A 14150-nucleotide genomic window follows, 5' to 3' on the forward strand; every position below is an offset into this window, starting at 1 on the left:
CGATCTCTGGCCGGAGGAGCAAAAGAGTTAACATGATGTAGCAACTCGTGAAACTGATTCGTCATACTGCTCATGTATCCTAGAACTTCGTCTCTCATGTTAGTAAATTCTCCTCTGAGGGCGCCTTGTTCTGACATCAAAGCTTCAATGGCGGTGTTATAATCAGTTCCGGGCATATGATGTCGGAGGTCAGGTATGGCTGATTCTTCGGTCGGAACAGGCTGAGGAGGAGGGTCAATATCATAATAGCCGGATGGTGTCTGAGGGTCAGATTCAGCATGAGGGATCTGGTCAACATAATTCTCATAGTCATTACAAATTTCATAATCCTGGATAGATTCAGTGGATCTAGCAGGAGTTGGGGTTTCATTCAGGTTATAGAGCCAGTTCCTTTGGTTATGAACACTAGTCCTAGGATCGGGCATGGTGAATAGGCAGAGAACTTGGTTATCAATAATAAGCTCAAACTCATCAGTCCCTAGGTTTGCTATAAACATAGTGTTGAAGAGGAAAGGTATACTCATAGTAGTAATGCCACCAAAAGGGCTAAGGTCAAGCATAGGCTGACGTAATCCAATAGCATTACCTATCATAGTTATCAAACCGCCTATTCTAATGGGTGCTCTCTCATCCTGGATAAGGTGGTCCAAATTAGCTAACATAAAAGTGGCACCGTTTACTGGACGGTTCTGGGAAGCAAAAAATATGATGAAGAGTTCATCACGTGAAACTGAAGTACTATTTGGCTTCTTCCCAAATAAAGTGTGGGTCAGGATCTTATGGAAATAGCGAAAGGTCGGGTTGTGTATGTTTCCAGAGAGAAACTCATGTTCTTCGGGCTCATCATTTCCAGTCAGCCTACCCCAAAAGTGTTCAAGCTCTCTATATTCAAAAAGTTCTTCCTGGCTTACAGTGAATGTATCAAAGGAGGTAGGGAAACCCAAAAGGTTGGTGAAGTCTCTAATATTAAATTGGTACTCCATATTGAACATTCTGAACTGGATAAAACCTCTGCTAATTCCTTTTCCATGGCTGGGTAGATAGATTAATGAGCTAAGGAATTCTAGTGTGAGTCTTCGGTAGGTGGTGAAATGTCTCAGGATAGGGGAGGTCTCCCATCCTATCTGATTCAGCAAATACAGGACACTCTGTCTCAGTCCAAGGGCAGTCATAGCCCAATCATCAGCATATAAACTAGGTAGCATCTCTCTAGCGGCTAGTTCTTCAAACTTTTGTTTCTGAGCCATTCCTCTGAACTTGATACCCATACGATCAATATGTCCCATCTGGTTAGTGTTAGCTAGAGAAAAGAAAACATGAGTTTAAGTCAGGATTTGGCCAAATGCCGAAAGAAGAAAAAATTATTATTGTTATTTATATATATATTTTTTTCTTTTTTTGAATAAATCAAGAATGAATACTAAACAGAAATTAAAAGAATAATTAAGAAAGAAATAGGGAAATGATAATAATAGAATAATAAAATAACAAATTAATTGGTGGGTTGTCTCCCACTAAGCGCTTTGTTTAAATGTCGCAAGCTCGACAAAGAAACTGTTAAATATAATCTATAGGTCCTGGGGGCGTTTCGTCTAAGTGCAGGATTTGCGAATCCTCGTTGGTTTCCGCAAAGTGATAGTGTTTCAGACGTTGCCTGTTTACGGTGAACGGTTCTGTAGATTTTCCTTTTATTTCTACCGCTCCACTGGGAAAGACTTTAGTGATATGAAAAGGCCCTGACCATCTGGATCGTAGTTTTCCCGGGAATAACTTTAGTCTAGAGTTAAATAAAAGTACTGCGTCGCCTTGCTTGAAGATTTTCCTTGATATACACTTGTCATGCCATTGTTTTGTTCTTTCTTTATAGATTCTGGCATTTTCATAGGCGTCTCTTCTGAGTTCCTCTAATTCGTTTATGTCAAGGATTCTCTTTTCACCGGCGGCTTTATAATTCAAGTTTAGATTTCTAATAGCCCAATAGGCTTTATGTTCTAATTCTACCGGGAGGTGACAGGATTTTCCATAAATGAGCTTAAATGGGGTCGTCCCTATGGGGGTTTTATAAGCAGTTCGGTATGCCCACAAAGCTTCTGGTAATTTCAATGACCAATCTTTCCTTGAAGTGGCGACCGTTTTTTCTAGTATTTGCTTGATTTCTCTGTTAGATACTTCCACTTGTCCACTGGTTTGAGGGTGGTAAGGTGTCGCTATCCTATGTCTTACTCCATATTTAAGTAGTAGTTTTTCGAGTACTTTGGATATAAAGTGCGATCCACCATCACTGACTACTATTCTTGGGATGCCAAATCTCGGAAATATTATATTCTTAAAGAGTCTAGTTACTACTCGGGTGTCGTTTGTTGGGGAAGCTATAGCTTCGATCCATTTTGATACGTAGTCGACTGCCACGAGTATGTATTTGTTACCGAAAGAGGATGGGAAAGGTCCCATGAAGTCTATCCCCCACACGTCAAAAATCTCTACTTCCAAAATACCTTTTTGCGGCATCTCGTCACGTCTAGATATGTTTCCCGTGCGTTGACATCTGTCACATTCCTTAATAGCCGCATGTACGTCCTTCCATATAGTTGGCCAATAAAAGCCAGCTTGTAGGATTTTAGAGCAGGTCTTGGATGTACTTGTGTGTCCACCATAAGGAGCGGAGTGGCAGTGTTGGATTATATTTTCTACCTCTTCTTCGGGTATACATCGACGGAAAATACCATCGGGGCCTCTTTTGAAAAGTAAGGGATCATCCCAGTAATAGTGTTTTATGTCGTAGAAGAATCGTTTCTTCTGCTGGTAAGATAAAGTAGGTGGAACTATTCCGGCAGCTAAATAATTGACTAGATCAGCGTACCATGGTGTGGCAGATATAGCTAAGGTGGTTTCTACTTGCATGTCGGAGTTGTTCTCTTCCAAAGTAGCTATAAGTTTGTCATACGAGAAATCATCATTAATTGATGTTCTTTCCGGTTCAAGGTTCTCAAGTCTAGAGAGGTGGTCTGCTACTACGTTTTCAGTTCCTTTCTTGTCCTTGATTTCTAAGTCGAATTCTTGTAGCAACAAGATCCATCTTAGGAGTCTAGGTTTAGCATCCTTTTTTGTTAAAAGGTACCTGATAGCAGCGTGATCGGTGTAAACTATTATTTTGGCTCCTACCAAGTAAGAACGAAATTTATCTAGCGCAAATACCACTGCTAGGAGTTCTTTCTCGGTAGTGGCGTAATTCATTTGCGCTTCATCCAGGGTTCTGCTTGCGTAATATATAACGTGAAGCTTTTTATCCTTTCTTTGTCCTAAAACAGCACCTACAGCATAATCACTGGCATCGCACATTATTTCGAATGGTTCATTCCAGTCTGGTGTCTGCATTATGGGTGCTGAGATCAATGCTTGTTTAAGAGTTTGAAATGCTTTTAAACAGTTATCGTCGAATATGAATTCAGCATCTTTCATTAACAGTCCGGTTAGAGGTTTAGTTATCTTAGAGAAGTCTTTGATGAATCGTCGGTAAAAACCGGCGTGTCCTAAAAAGCTTCGTACTTCCCTCACGGTTCTTGGGGGTTGAAGATTTTCGATTACCTCTATTTTGGCTTTGTCTACTTCAATTCCTCTGTTCGAGATGATGTGTCCTAAAACAATTCCTTCTTGTACCATAAAGTGGCACTTTTCCCAGTTAAGTACTAAGTTTACTTTCACACATCGCTCAAGGACTCTTTCTAGGTTTTCAAGGCATTCTTCGAAACTTTGTCCGTATACAGAAAAGTCATCCATGAATACTTCCATGATGTTTTCGAGAAAGTCGGCGAAAATTGCCATCATGCATCTTTGAAAGGTTGCAGGGGCATTACACAGACCAAACGGCATTCGTCTATAAGCGAAGGTACCAAAAGGGCATGTGAACGTTGTCTTTTCTTGGTCATCAGGGTGAATTGGTATTTGAAAGAAGCCTGAATAACCGTCTAGATAACAGAAATGTGAATGTTTTGCTAATCGTTCTAACATTTGGTCAATGAATGGTAAAGGGAAATGATCTTTTCGGGTTGCTTTGTTTAGTTTCCTATAATCAATGCACATTCTCCATCCCGATTCGATTCGTTTAGTTATAGTTTCTCCTTTTTCGTTTTCAATAACGGTTATGCCTCCTTTCTTTGGTACAACGTGTACAGGGCTAACCCATTTGCTATCAGATATAGGATATATAATACCTGCTTCCAATAACTTGGTTATTTCTTTCTTTACTACCTCACTCAGGATCGGATTTAGTCTTCTCTGGTGTTCCCTAGAGGTTTTACAGTCTTCTTCTAACATGATGCGGTGCATACAAATAGAAGGGCTTATTCCTTTAAGATCGGTGATGTGGTATCCTAGTGCGGTAGGATATTTCCTTAAGATATGTAAGAGTTTTTCTGTTTCGAGTCTTCCTAGATCTGCATTAACTATCACAGGTCGTTCAAGTTCTAAGTCTAGGAATTCATATCTCAGATTTTTGGGAAGTGTTTTCAGGTCAGGGGTTGGTTTGTTAAGACATTGCGTAGGGTCCGGTGTTATTGCTAAACATTGGTTAGATTTGTCCTCTAAAAGATAGTCTGATGATTTGTCTTCTCCTAACTCTGCTTCTTTTATGCATTCATCGATGATATCCATGAAGTAACATGTATCTTCTATTGCAGGTGCTTTCAAGAATTGGGAAAGAATGAATTCAATTTTTTCTTCACCTACTTCGAAGGTGAGTCGTCCTCGTTTTACGTCTATGATTGCACCGGCAGTTGCTAAGAACGGTCTTCCTAGTATAATAGGCGTAGTATCATCTTCTCTAATGTCCATAATTGTAAAGTCAGTGGGAATGTAAAACTGACCTATGCGTACGGGAACGTTTTCAAGGATTCCTACAGGATATTTGATGGAACGATCTGCTAGTTGCACAGACATTTTGGTTGGTCTTAATTCTCCCATTTCCAGTTTCTTACATATGGATAAAGGCATAACGCTAATTCCGGCTCCTAAATCGCATAAAGCTTTGTCGATGACAAATTTTCCTATGTGACAGGGTATAGAGAAACTACCCGGATCCTTGAGTTTAGGAGGCATGTTTTGGATTATAGCGCTACATTCGGCAGGGAGTGTAACAGTTTCGCTATCCTCAAGTTTCCTCTTATTAGAAAGGATTTCTTTTAAGAATTTAGCATATGAGGGCATCTGCGTAATAGCTTCGGTGAACGGAATTGTAACGTTTAATTGTTTAAGGAGGTCAACAAATTTTCTAAATTGGCCCGCATCTTTGGTTTTAACAAGCCTTTGAGGGTAAGGGATAGGTGGTTTGTAAGGTGGTGGAGGTACATAAGGTTCCTTCTTTTCTAGGGTTTCCTTATTACTCTCTTCCTTTTCCTTAGGTTCACTTTCCTCAGTTGATTTCTTAGGGTTTTGGTTTTCTATCCTTGGATCAGACGGTCCTTCCACTTCCGTTCCACTTCTTAATATAATTGCATGAGCTTGGCTTCTCGGATTAGGTTGGGGCTGTCCAGGGAATGTACCAGTTGGGGCAGCAGTAGGTGCTTGTTGTTGAGCTACTTGAGATATTTGTGTTTCCAGCATTTTGTTATGGGTAGCCAAGGCATCTACTTTGCTTGCTAGTTGTTTAAGTTGTTCGCCAGTGTGTATGTTCTGGTTTAAGAAATCTTTATTGGTTTGTTGTTGGGAAGCTATAAAGTTTTCCATCATGATTTCCAAGTTGGATTTTCTAGGGGTATTATTGTTAGGCATGGATGGATTTGGTTTCTGATATCCCGGAGGTATAGATGGGGCTTGATTTGGAGACTGTCCAGGTGCGTATAAAGCATTATTACTCTTATATGAAAAGTTTGGATGGTTCTTCCAATTTGGGTTATAGGTATTCGAATAGGGGCTTCCTTGAGCATAGTTCACTTGCTCTGCTTGGATTCCAGTCAAGAGTTGACAGTCCGTAGGAGTGTGGCCTTGGATTCCACAGACCTCGCAATTCTGAGTTATAGCAACCACGGCGGCTGGAGGTGATACGTTTAAACTTTCAATTTTCTGGACCAAAGCATCCACTTTTGCATTAACGTGGTCAAGGTTACTTATCTCGTACATGCCAGTTTTCGTTTGAGGTTTTTCCACCGTTGTTCGTTCGGTTCCCCACTGATAGTGGTTTTGGGCCATGCTCTCGATAAGCTGGTAGGCATCAGCATAAGGTTTGTTCATTAGTGCACCACCTGCAGCGGCGTCTATTGTTAACCTTGTGTTGTATAAGAGACCATTATAAAATGTGTGAATTACTAACCAGTCTTCCAAACCATGGTGTGGGCAAAGTCTCATCATGTCTTTGTATCTTTCCCATGCTTCGAAAAGAGACTCGTTGTCTTTCTGTTTAAATCCGTTTATCTGGGCTCTTAACATAGCTGTTTTGCTTGGCGGAAAATATCGGGCAAGAAAAACTTTCTTCAACTCGTTCCAGGTGGTGACTGAGTTGGAAGGGAGAGATTGAAGCCATCTTCTAGCGCTATCTCTTAATGAGAAAGGAAAAAGACGAAGTCGAATTGCCTCTGAAGTGACACCATTAGCTTTAACAGTATCGGCGTATTGGACAAATACGGATAAATGAAGGTTTGGATCTTCGGTAAGATTTCCAGAGAATTGGTTCTGTTGCACAGCCTGCAACAGCGAAGGTTTAAGTTCGAAGTTGTTTGCTTCGATTGCGGGCGGAGCAATACTTGAATGCGGCTCATCTTGCGATGGAGCGGCGTAATCTCTAAGAGCACGAGCTGGTTCTGCCATCTCGGTTAAAGAAGGAAGATCTTTGAGATCAGGAAAATCTATAGGAGGGAGATTGTTTGCAGCACGATATTCCCGAATTCGTCGTAAGACTCGGAGATATAGCTCGATATCGTTGATTCGTAAATAGAGCGGTTCGCCTTGTGAGCGAGTGCGTGGCATACAAATCAACGAAAGAAAGAATAGAAGAAAGAGAAACCTTAGTCTCTACAGCGTAACGGAAGAGTTACGATATCGATTAAATAAAAGTCCCCGGCAACGGCGCCAAAAACTTGATCGCTCGACTGTGTGAGTCGAGAATGGGATACAAACTGCAAGTGCACAGTTCTATCGCGTAGTTTTAAAAGATATCGATCCCACAGGGACTTATGAATCGATATACCGTTATCTAAGGTCACTACGTAAAGCTAAGGTGAAAAATGTTTGATTGTTTGGGGAAAAAAAACTAAAAGCTAAACTAAGATCTAGATTAAATATTAATAAAACGGATATCGGTATGTAGTTCGTCAAAACTAGGGAATCAAGTCTTTGTCGGTTTCTTGGTTTTAAAATAAATCGTTTCAGTTAACTTTATTGGTTAAAGGTTTTATCTCAAACTCTCGCTCTGTTGAATAAACCATGATTTTATATTAATGTAGCTGTCACTTATAATTAAGTCAAAAACCATATTTTGAAAGCAATAAAGTTGCAGAAACTCTTTTTAAGAAAACACTGACCGTTTTAAACACCCTTATCTCAAACTCTCGCTCTGTTGACTTAGGTTATACAATTAAATCCAAATGCTTAACTCTCGTCCTCACATTCAATCTTTAAAAATACTTTTTGGAAAAGGTCAGAATTTAATTAACTCTAAAACTTGCTCTCGCCCTGATCTAGAATTAATGCCTAACTTACACTGTCCAGTTAAAACCTCAAACTCTCGCTCTATTGATTTTAACTTCTTTATGTCCTTTACTTTTGTAAAAAATCTTGTTATTAAACCTGTAAGTTGAGACCGTAAAAAGATTGATTTCAATTTTAAGTTTAAATAGACCGACTCAGTCTTGATCCCTTATTCTGCTTACTTTACATACCGATATCTAGGCGAATTAGCCAGACATGCTAAATAAACAAGAATACATATCATGCATAAACAGACTCATTCCAGGCAGATAATATAGATAAATAATGAAACAAAATATTAAATAATGATTAAAGAACCTGAATGCGTAATACAATAGTCTTGAACACTCCACCACAAGCCGGTAGGATTTGTTCTTCGATTCTTCAATTAAACAATAAATTAAGCCAAGGAAATAAAACTAGAATCTAACGTAAGGTTAGATCCGATAAAAAGTTGCACAATAGTTTCCGGTGTAGAAACTATTATGCGAAAAATATCTAAATGCTAAAAAGGGAAAGGTAGATTGCAAGGGAAAAATAATGTAGAACTTGCAAAAGAAATAAAATAAACAATGTTAAGTGCTGGAAAAGAAAAATAAGCAAAAGGCGTAAAAAGAAAGAAAATTGGCAAAGCTTCGGCAATGTGAGCGTGGAAAAACCGAGGAACCCTTTTAGGTTTTTGAGATAGCTATTTATATTGGTGCTGGTAACTGCTTTCCGTTTCCCAAGTTTTTCAACGTGGCTAAATGCACGGCGTGGATATAGGACACAAACTCCTCAACGTCTCTTCTTCAAGTCTTCTGAGGGCGTTACTTGCGCCAAAAAAGTAGTGGAACGGTGTGACGCTCGTCACACCATGTGTGACGTCCGTCACAAGGTTGTTTTGCGTGACGCTCGTCACACACCCTGTGACGTCCGTCACAGGCACAGCATTGGTGACTTGTGCGCTTTGGGCTGGGCTTTGGCATTTGGTTCCTTTTCTCTCCTTTTTGCACCTCCTTTTCTTCCATTTTCACTTGTTCTTCAAAATAGACTACCTGAGACAAATAGGAAGAAAATACCACGTAATATCTCATAAAATGCAGTAAACCGAAATAAATAGTCATAGAATTTAATGGAATTAAGTCCTAAAATATGATATAATTTCGTGTTATCAAACTCCCCCATACTTAGATCTTTGCTTGTCCTCAAGCAAAATTCAGCATAGAAATCGTTTTCAAAAATTTAGCCAGGCGAAGTTTCAAAACACACATCAATTCGTAATAGGTTGCAAGTGGATTTTGTTTAGAAGCAGCTTGAGTTTAATCTTGGCATCAACAACTACCGTTACAACTTAGATAACCCTACCTTATGCAAATCAGTTCAAGTAATGCCATTATAGCTATCCTAGTTCCTTTACTTTTATTTCACCCGCTTTCATTCTAGCGAAATCACATTAAGCCCTTTATCTTTTTCGCGCACATAGTGGAGTAACCGGTTAGTGATTATGATCCGCTTTTAGCTAGAAGTTCTGGTACATAAGTCGGATAACTTCGTTATTCAGTCCATTGCGAATTGTGGGGGATCGAACCGTAGTCCACCCTACCGAGTTCAGTACCAGATACCTACTGAACCAACTCATAATGGATTTTTCATATTGTGTTTTTGCATGATCTACAGCCTTTAGATTAAATGATCTGGTAAGGATCACCTAATTTAATCAGTGCATTTCCTGATATATTCATATATTTTATGTTACTTTGGGGATCATTCACTTATATTCATCGGCTCTCCACGTAGTTTGCTATTAAGATGGTGCTGACTTCTCGTATAAACTACTCGGGGTTATTATAAAACTAAAAGTTCGAGGAATCGGTATAATAGGTACTTATCCTGATCTAGCATGTTGAGGTTCTCAGAGCGTTGTTATGGTAATGATTTTTTTGTCTTGATTTCACTCAAGTTTTATAAAGTAAGCAACCTTTATACTTATTGGGTGTGTTAAAATTTTTGTTATGGCTCAAGAAAATTGAGGGGAATAGATAATAGAAATTTTTCACATTAGGGACTTAACTTAAAATAAATCTATATTAAATTTTTTTTTCAGATAATAAGAAAGGGAAATAACAATGAAAGGGAAGGTAACATACTTGAAAAATGGAAATGGAAGTAACAAGTTTTCCCCCCATACTTAAATTAAACATTGTCCCCAATGTTTTAAGGAAATGAAATACAATATGGAAAGGAAAAAAGAAACTACAACTAAGGTTGTCTTCCGCCTCTGGTTCTTGGACCTGGTGATCTCTGACGTAAGTCTAAGTTGTCGAACCTGCTGAACAACTCAGTAAACCGCTGGTCGGTTATGGCATTCCTAGCATCCTGTTGCTGTTGCATTTGACGCATCATCTGCAGCATTTCGACATTCTGTGCCTGCATACCATCGATAGCATCCATAATGTCGTCGTTGGTTGCAGGCCTTCTTCGTCGACGATGTTGGGAGGATGGGCCGGTTGCAGTACTGGAAGGGTTGAGCGGGACTGACTGTTGTGTAGGCGGATGATCACCTTGTTCCATTTCTTCAAACTCATCTGTTTGCGGGTTTGTTTGTGAAGGCTCGGTGGTTTCAGGAGCGTTTAGATCGTAGAGGTGGCGGTCGGGGTTTGTGACATCAGTGAGGGCAGTATTTGGTAGAACCACGCTTGGGACTGCCTGGTTGTTCACCATAAGATAATATCCTCCGCCTACTCTGTTCTTAATCAAGCGGCTGGATCGACAGTAGCTGATATCCATAGATAGGTGAGGTAGGGATTCTAAAGTTTGGAGTTTATCCCCTAGGTTTAGGCCAAGTGCTATGGTGGTGATTAATCCACCAATTATAAAAGGTTGCCTGCCTCTAGCACATAAGGTGCGGATATGATGAAAGAGAAAGGAGGCGGCGTTTACCTGAGTATCTGGTTCGAAGACGCACTGGAGGAAAAATAGTTCCTTTGAGTTGACCTTGCTGTTGTTTGGCCTTCCAAAAATTGTGTTTTGCAAAATGCGGATAAAGTACCGGATAGTGGGGTTATGTATATGGGAGAGAAGGAGCTCTTCCCAGTTGTAGGTATCTATACCGGAAATTTTTTTAAAAAGGCCAAAAACGCCAACTGTGTTCCAGTTTGAGGTTGGAGGGATTCTGGCGTGCAGCAGACCTTCTGTGGGAAATTGTAGCATGGTACTCAATTGGTTTTGGGTTAAGGAGTACTCGGTGTTGAACATCCGGAAGGTTGCGGTACCGGTTAGAAATTCGTCTTCACCGGCGGGAGTGGTGTAGTCGTATGAACTTAAGAATTCTAAGGTTAGGGATGGGTAGGTGGGTTGATTATGAGTGCAAAGGAAGGTTAAGTTGGCTTGACGGAGCATCCATTCGATACCTTGGAGTAGGCCTAATTGTTGTAAACAGGTTAAATCGGGGTACCTGGTGGAAGCGACGCCTCGCTGTTGGAAACGCTCGAATTGCTCCCTCTGATAATTGTCATCTACGGATCGGAAGATGATAGTTCCGAAATTCTGATTTCCCGCCATTGTGATGAATTTTGAAGGGGTGATTTGGAAAGAAAAAAAGAAATGTATTTGATAGGAGAGAATTGTTTTGTGGTGAATGAAGGAAGGTTTGGTGGGTATTTATAGGAGAAGAATTTGGGAGGTGGAAAGAAAAAGTGGTTGAAAAGTAATTAAGTGTGGTTAAATGAAAAATGAATGGGGAAGGTAAAAAGTTAAAGGTGTAACGTTCGTCTCCAACGGCTCCTTAACGTTCACTAGTCTGAGGAGTGTTACGCTCGTCACAGGGGTGTGACGCTCGTAACAGGCAATAGGCATGCCGTCCGTCACAAGATGTGTGACGCTCGTCACACATTCCTTTTTGGAAAGGCCTCAGTAGCGCTTCACAGAATTACTTTGGTTGGTGAATTTATTAGTTTTGTTTCGCTTATGATCAGTTTAGTCTGCAGTTTAATTTATTGTGCACGCTTAATCTGCTTTGTATAGTAATAATTGATAGGTAGCAACAGTAGAGCATAATAGCTATTGCATAATAAAATTAAATAAACAGCTTCAATAAAAATGATCATAATGTAATACAGGAAAGGAAAACAATGAAATGAAAGAAAAAAATAAATGTGAACATGAATTCAAATAACATTAATAAATAATCTAACTTAAAACTAAATAACTTAGAAAACTAACTAAACTCTATCCCTCTGTACGATCTCTGGCCGGAGGAGCAAAAGAGTTAACATGATGTAGCAACTCGTGAAACTGATTCGTCATACTGCTCATGTATCCTAGAACTTCGTCTCTCATGTTAGTAAATTCTCCTCTGAGGGCGCCTTGTTCTGACATCAAAGCTTCAATGGCGGTGTTATAATCAGTTCCGGGCATATGATGTCGGAGGTCAGGTATGGCTGATTCTTCGGTCGGAACAGGCTGAGGAGGAGGGTCAATATCATAATAGCCGGATGGTGTCTGAGGGTCAGATTCAGCATGAGGGATCTGGTCAACATAATTCTCATAGTCATTACAAATTTCATAATCCTGGATAGATTCAGTGGATCTAGCAGGAGTTGGGGTTTCATTCAGGTTATAGAGCCAGTTCCTTTGGTTATGAACACTAGTCCTAGGATCGGGCATGGTGAATAGGCAGAGAACTTGGTTATCAATAATAAGCTCAAACTCATCAGTCCCTAGGTTTGCTATAAACATAGTGTTGAAGAGGAAAGGTATACTCATAGTAGTAATGCCACCAAAAGGGCTAAGGTCAAGCATAGGCTGACGTAATCCAATAGCATTACCTATCATAGTTATCAAACCGCCTATTCTAATGGGTGCTCTCTCATCCTGGATAAGGTGGTCCAAATTAGCTAACATAAAAGTGGCACCGTTTACTGGACGGTTCTGGGAAGCAAAAAATATGATGAAGAGTTCATCACGTGAAACTGAAGTACTATTTGGCTTCTTCCCAAATAAAGTGTGGGTCAGGATCTTATGGAAATAGCGAAAGGTCGGGTTGTGTATGTTTCCAGAGAGAAACTCATGTTCTTCGGGCTCATCATTTCCAGTCAGCCTACCCCAAAAGTGTTCAAGCTCTCTATATTCAAAAAGTTCTTCCTGGCTTACAGTGAATGTATCAAAGGAGGTAGGGAAACCCAAAAGGTTGGTGAAGTCTCTAATATTAAATTGGTACTCCATATTGAACATTCTGAACTGGATAAAACCTCTGCTAATTCCTTTTCCATGGCTGGGTAGATAGATTAATGAGCTAAGGAATTCTAGTGTGAGTCTTCGGTAGGTGGTGAAATGTCTCAGGATAGGGGAGGTCTCCCATCCTATCTGATTCAGCACATACAGGACACTCTGTCTCAGTCCAAGGGCAGTCATAGCCCAATCATCAGCATATAAACTAGGTAGCATCTCTCTAGCGGCTAGTTCTTCAAACTTTTGTTTCTGAGCCATTCCTCTGAACTTGATACCCATACGATCAATATGTCCCATCTGGTTAGTGTTAGCTAGAGAAAAGAAAACATGAGTTTAAGTCAGGATTTGGCCAAATGCCGAAAGAAGAAAAAATTATTATTGTTATTTATATATATATATTTTTTTCTTTTTTTGAATAAATCAAGAATGAATACTAAACAGAAATTAAAAGAATAATTAAGAAAGAAATAGGGAAATGATAATAATAGAATAATAAAATAACAAATTAATTGGTGGGTTGTCTCCCACTAAGCGCTTTGTTTAAATGTCGCAAGCTCGACAAAGAAACTGTTAAATATAATCTATAGGTCCTGGGGGCGTTTCGTCTAAGTGCAGGATTTGCGAATCCTCGTTGGTTTCCGCAAAGTGATAGTGTTTCAGACGTTGCCTGTTTACGGTGAACGGTTCTGTAGATTTTCCTTTTATTTCTACCGCTCCACTGGGAAAGACTTTAGTGATATGAAAAGGCCCTGACCATCTGGATCGTAGTTTTCCCGGGAATAACTTTAGTCTAGAGTTAAATAAAAGTACTGCGTCGCCTTGCTTGAAGATTTTCCTTGATATACACTTGTCATGCCATTGTTTTGTTCTTTCTTTATAGATTCTGGCATTTTCATAGGCGTCTCTTCTGAGTTCCTCTAATTCGTTTATGTCAAGGATTCTCTTTTCACCGGCGGCTTTATAATTCAAGTTTAGATTTCTAATAGCCCAATAGGCTTTATGTTCTAATTCTACCGGGAGGTGACAGGATTTTCCATAAATGAGCTTAAATGGGGTCGTCCCTATGGGGGTTTTATAAGCAGTTCAGTATGCCCACAAAGCTTCTGGTAATTTCAATGACCAATCTTTCCTTGAAGTGGCGACCGTTTTTTCTAGTATTTGCTTGATTTCTCTGTTAGATACTTCCACTTGTCCACTAGTTTGAGGGTGGTAAGGTGTCGCTATCCTATGTCTTACTCCATATTTAAGTAGTAGTTTTTCGA

At 39.8% G+C, this 14150-nt stretch overlaps 1 pseudogene; it reads left to right on the forward strand.

Annotated features, from left to right (window-relative positions):
• Positions 1-6313: 6313 nt before the first annotated feature.
• Positions 6314-6413, forward strand: LOC127089212 (uncharacterized; annotated as a pseudogene).
• The last annotated feature ends 7737 nt before the right edge of the window (positions 6414-14150 follow it).

This window comes from Lathyrus oleraceus, chromosome 5, assembly GCF_024323335.1.
Source record: "Lathyrus oleraceus cultivar Zhongwan6 chromosome 5, CAAS_Psat_ZW6_1.0, whole genome shotgun sequence".
Taxonomy (NCBI): domain Eukaryota; kingdom Viridiplantae; phylum Streptophyta; class Magnoliopsida; order Fabales; family Fabaceae; genus Lathyrus; species Lathyrus oleraceus.